Raw genomic sequence first — 6,354 nt, 5'->3', positions numbered from 1 at the left:
GTTTGTACATTCTCCCTGTGAACACACGGGTTTCTTCTGGATACCCTGCTCTCCTGCAATACTCCAGAGACAAGGGAGTGATTGTTTAGACACAAGGAACTGCAGATGCTGGAATCGTCCATAGAACACAAAGTGTTGGAGTAACTCAGTGGTCAGGCAACATCTCTGGAGGACATTTCGGGTTGGAGGAAGTGTTTCGAGCTTCTTCTTCTGCTTCTTCTTGCGTTTGAGGCAGCAGAATTTATGTAACGCCCTCCAGGCGCTGTAGCCAGTGCAATGTGCTGTTGTCGAGGGCCGCGAGGTCTACCCATCCACCAGGGGGACGGAGGACAGTGCAGTCGAAAATAACGTGCTGCGGTTTGCTGGTCTGTTCCACACACGCAGGCTGCTGATGGATGCAACCCCCAACGATGCATGTTGGCATTGAACCGGCCGACCCCTGTGCGGAGCCGGTTCAGGGCGACCCACTCTTTGCGGGGCATGTCCGAGCCGGGTGGGGCTGTGGTGTTCGGTGCGACAGTGAATTGAGGAGGTGGCGATCTCTGTTCCCAGCTGGTTCTCCGTGCTCCTAGTATGTTGAAACCGGAGACACAGAGAGTCGCTGCATGACGGGAGAAAGGGTGACGAGATGACAGGCGTTGAGGTCCCAGTTGCTGTGGATCCTGGGCGAGGTGGTGCAAAGGATGTTTGGCGTCCGATGGGGCCTTGCACACCAGCCTATGAGTGAAGAACTCTCTGCGAAGCTTGGCGGGTGCGATTCCTGCGAGCACCGGCAGGAGATCCGTCGGAGTAGGGCGTAGGCAGCCAGTGATGATCCGCATGGTGTCGTTGAGGGTGGCGTCTAGCTTGCTGGTATGAGCGCTGCGGCACCATGCTGGGGCGGCGTACTCAGCGGCGCTGTACACGAGTGCAAGAGCACTGGTTCGAAGAGTAGATGTCTTGGCGCCCCATGACGATCCGGCCAAGCAACGCAGGAGGTTGTTCCGTGCCGAGACTTTAACACGGAGAGCTTTAAGGTGTTGCTTCTAGGTCAGCTTCCGATCTAGTTTCACCCCGAGGTATGTAGGAAATGGGTTGTAGGGTAGGGGTGACCCGTTGAGGGTGACGGTTAGCTGGCGTTGAGCTTCCTTGTTGTTCAGGTGAAAGGCCGTTGTGGTGATTTTTGCCATACTCAGTTTTAGTCTCCAGGTCTTAAGGTAGCCCGCGACAAGTTCCATATCTGCCGGGAGCACATCCTCAACATTTGACCGTCTTGTCCGAGTGCAGTAGGGCCAAGTCATCTGCGTATCCATACTGGCGCGAGATCGTGCGTGGCAGATCACTGATATATCGACCTCCCCGTGGTGAGCCCCGTCAACTGACCCCAGTCAGGCAAACGACAACAGAAGCAGAAAAAACAGCTGGCAGCCCCAAATGTTTTGTGCTGAAACGGTGCCTACCCCTGTCCTCAAGAGATGTAGCCTGATCTACTGAGTTACTCAAGCACCTTGTGTTCTACGAGTGATTGTTTACCTGGCCACTGTAAATTGTTCCTGTCCAGTGGGTAAATGGATGGAGTTGATGGGAACGTGGGGGAAAAAACAAAGGTGACAGATAAAAGCAGTGGGGTTATGGGATTACTCCCAGCCTGCATGAATTCAAGGGGCCAAAATGTAATCCGTCCACCAGCACAAAGAAATATGTTAATGTGTAAACATTTCCATCTCAGTTATTGTGCTTATTAGCAGTGTTACTAAAACTCTTTGCATTTTGCATTTTGACAAGCAACCAACATTGGATCTGCAACCCAATGTGGCAAGTTTGTTTGTCCAGTAATTAAACTTGTTTAATGAACACTGCACATAACCCTAGCATTAGTTTATGTACCATATCCCTTCTTATTCTGTTTAGCATTTGGCTCTCTTCGTCATCTGTGTAAATACACTCTAAAATGTTTCATAAAATAGGTTTTAAAAATAACAGGATTTGAACTACAAATGAGTGAAGTGGAGAGAAAATTTGAAAACAATTTTTATGGAAATAACATAAACATTTGGAAGTAAATAGGGTTTAAACTAAGAGGCCATAAAGGGTCCACAAACATTCTTCACTAAATATAATTGCTGATGCTCTTTGAGCTTCCAGTCCTCATTCTCTGTTGGTTGAATTTATAGACTTGCTGTGGCAGATGAGAATTGTCAAACACTAATACCAATGTCTGGCAATGCTACAGCAAGGGAGCGTGATCATAAGGGGCAGACTTAGGCCATTCGGTCCATCAAGTCTACTCGGCCCTTCATGGCTGATCTATCCCTCCCTCCTAACGCCATTCTCCTGCCTTCTCCCCATAACCCCCGATACCCGCACTAATCAATAATCTATCTATCTCTGCCTTACAAGGCAGACCCATTGACTTGGCTTCCACAACCTTCTGTGGAAATGAATTCCACAAATTCACCACCTTCTGACTAAAGAAATTCCTTCTCATCTCCTTCCTAAAGGACCATCCTTTAATTCTGAGGCTATGACTTCCCGTCCTAGACTCTCTAATAATGGAAACATCCTCTCCACATCCACTCTATCCAAGCCTTTCACTATTCGGTACGCTTCAATGAGGACCCCCCTCATTCTTCTAGATTCCAGCGAGTACAGGTCCAGTGCCGCCAAACGATCATCATATGTTAATGCACATTCCTGGGATCATTCTTGTAAACCTCCTCTGGACCCTCTCCAGGGACACCACATCCATCCTCAGATATGGTACCCAAAATTGCTCACAATATTCCAAATGCGCCCTGAAAGAGCCTCACCATTACATCCCTATTTTTGTATTCTAGTCCGCTTAAAATAAATGCTAGTATTGTGTTTGCCTTTACTATCTATTCGACTTGCAGATGAACTTTTTGAGAATCCTGCACCATCACTCCCAAGTCCCTTTGCACCGATTTCTGGATTGTTGCCCCATTTAGAAAACGTCTATGCCTTTATTCCTACCAAAATGCATGACTCCACACTTTGTTACACTGTATTCCATCTGTCACTTCTCTGCCCACTCTCCAACCTGTCCAAGTCCTTCTGCAGAGTCACTGCTTTCTCTGCACTACCTGCCCCTCCACCTATTCTCGTATCATCCAAAAAATTGGCCACAAAGCCTCCAATCTCCTCATCCAAATCATTAATATACAACATGAAGAGTAGTGGCCCCAGCACTGACCCCTGTGGAACTCCGCTAGTCACTGGCAGCCAACCAGAAAAAGCCCCCTTTATTGCCACTCTTTGCCTTCTGCCACTCAGCCAAACTGCTATCCATGCTAGTATATTATGCCCTTTGATACCATGGGCTCTCAGCATCCTTAGCAGCTTCACGTGTGGCACCATATCAAAGGCTTTCTGAAAATCTAGGTAAACATCCACTGACTCTCCTCTGTCCTATATCCTTCTTCAAAGAATTCCAGCAGATTCGTCAGGCAAGATCCCCCCCTTCACAAAACCATGCCTATTTTATCATGAGCTTCTAAGTACTACGTTACCTCATCCTTTATAATGGATTTACCAACCACTAATGCTAATGACTTAAGATATTTTAATCAATTGTGACATACTTTCAATTGCTTCATCTGCAGATCCACACAAGGCATAAAAAATCGGCACTGGATCATACTTCTCTACCGTTCCAGTTTATGACATATTGTACCGTTAGTTTGCCACACGTGACCACTCAAATTCTACCAGACAGCAGGATTTACAATATAGGGAGAAGGAAATGTAGCATCATTCAATAGGAATTCCATTAAAGTAACTGAACTGACTTTTTCAGTCAGAGAGTTGTAAATCTGCGGAATTCTATGCCTCAGAAGGCAGTGGAGGCCAATTCTCTGGATGCTTTCAAGAGAGAGCTAGATAGAGCTCTTAAAGATAGCGGTCAGGGGGTATGGGGAGAAGGCAGGAACGGGGTACTGATTGTGAATGATCAGCCATGATCACATTGAATGGCGGTGCAGGCTCGAAGGGCTGAATGGCCTACTCCTGCACCTATTGTCTATAATATATGAAATCAATATAACATTGATTATATTGGTGAAGTGAATGACAAAATAGTCAAGCCCCTGCCACCAATAGATTCTGAAGTTGTCATCCACATCCCACCAGGTGCTGAAATAAAAGATGGGGATGGTGTTTCCTGCTGTAGCCCAGTAATCTCTCCTATCGTTGCTTACTTTGGTTCTATCATCAGAGTAACTTCCCAGAAACGCAGAGGAACAAAAAATCAAATGCAATCGAGGAACAAAAGGAAATATCCAGAAGTCAAAATTAAAATTACTGGTGAAATCAAAGGCAACGGAAGCTGACAACTACAAGGCTTGGTAATATGCATCTTGGACACCAAAAAGGGACCTTTAAAAACAATGGCCTCACTGCTTGGCATCTTCTGATTATACTACAGATTGGCGAGTTGCAGATCTAACCCCGCCCATGGTGTCCATGGGTCAATTATTCACGCTAACACCAGCAATGCAGAACATAGAACAATATAGTACAGGAATAGGATGTTTGGCCCACGCCTGTGACACACATGGCTTGGTATAAATGTAAATCTTCCCTAGTGTGTTTGGAACTACTGTTAGTGTGCGGAGATTGCTGGTCGGTGCGGACTTGGCGGGCCGAAGGGTTTGTTTTCGTGCTGTATCTCCAAACTAAACTTGTAGCAAAGGGTTGGAAGTGTTGTATGAGAAATGATTGGGTGTATTCACAAGGTAAGAATGAGAAGGGATCATGATGAAACAAACAAAGCTGTGACAGAGCTATTCAGAATGGATTAGGAGCGGTCTATTTTCCTGGCCAGTGGTCTGGAAGTCTCACGGTCCAGAGTAGGACGTTCAGGACTGAGCCGAGGAGAAATATCTTCACTCAGCGGGCGGTGAACAGTGCAATCCTCCAATACAAAACACAGCAACGGTCAAGTTACAGAGTACATTAAAAGACGTGGACAATTATATGGACATAAAAGACATCAAGGGATATAATGAAAGAGTGGGGTATAGCATTGAGATAATCGGCCATTATAGTCCTGAATGGTGGGGCTGGTTCAATGGGTTGAATAGACCCCTCGCAGGTCCCCAAATGTAACCACACAACCTTCCCCACCGCCATTGGAACCTGAAACAGCTGCAAAAGCCCAAAGGAAGGTAGTCACTGCAAAATACTTCTGGCTGAACCATTCACAGCTCGATTTGATTGCCTCTGTACATGGAGAATACATATTTGTGGAGGGATGTAAAACTCCAAACAATTGGAACAGCCGCACCAGTGGGACTTGCAGTCCAAAGCTGACAATCCTTTGAATGAATTGTAGGTTTTGCTCCTTCGGGCATGCAAAAGAAAATAAAACCACTCATTACTGGATTGTTTTCTTAGCTCAGCTGGGTCAAAGGAACACAAAGTAATTATTTTGCAGATGTTCTTTCTGGCGCGATACTGGATGTTAGTCTGAGTGGAGCCACGGAGACCTTAGCAAGCATGCAAGAACTAGAGGCCCGTTATCAGCCATCGATGGATAGAATTCCACAGCTCCAGACAGGAACACGCGATTGACTTCAGCTGCTGCGGCATGATGTTATGGCTCGTCCATTTAAGGATTTTAAAAAAAGTTTTAGAGCAAAGATTATTTAGAATCTACAGCGGATTCCTGAGGAAAGTATCCTGTCCGGTGGTGATCTCAAATTAACAATGATTTTAAAATCAGCAAAATGTTGCTATTGTGTAGGAAGGAACTGCAGATGCTGGCCTATACTGTAGATAGACACAAAGTGCTGGAGTAACTCAGCGGGTCAGGCAGCCTCTCTGGAGAAAAAAGGATTGGTGACGTTTCGGACCTGAAATGTCACCCATCCTTTTTCTCAAGATGCTGCCTGACCCTCTGAGTTACTCCAGCACTTTGTGTCTAAAATGTTGTTATTGCTCAATGTAAAACACTGCTGGAGATAAGTTTAACAAAGCCTTTCGCTGCTGTTTGTGGCACCAACTGCACTGTAATGATTTTCAAATGTCAAAATGAAGTCTGTGTAGAACGTGCATGAGTAAAATCCATTTGGCCAGCAAGTCCATGGCTTCTTGAACAAACATGTTCAGATCATCGAGTGCCAGTTACCACAAGCTAATGTAATCCTTGTAATACAGGCTTTGTTCTTTCTTTCAATTTTTACATTTGTTTTCAGAGAAATTAGAGTAAAGTTACTAACAGATTTCATTGCCACTGCCTTACTTCATAGGCATTGGTTACTCAGACACCTAGTTAACGCTGGTGCAAGAAAGGATAGTACAATGAGGAAAGAAAACAACATAGTGAAATGAAACAAAATCAATTGTATGAAACTA

The sequence above is a fragment of the Rhinoraja longicauda genome, chromosome 29 (genome assembly GCF_053455715.1).
Source record: "Rhinoraja longicauda isolate Sanriku21f chromosome 29, sRhiLon1.1, whole genome shotgun sequence".
In the NCBI taxonomy this organism is placed as follows: domain Eukaryota; kingdom Metazoa; phylum Chordata; class Chondrichthyes; order Rajiformes; family Arhynchobatidae; genus Rhinoraja; species Rhinoraja longicauda.
Note: the sequence above shows the minus strand (reverse complement) of the source record.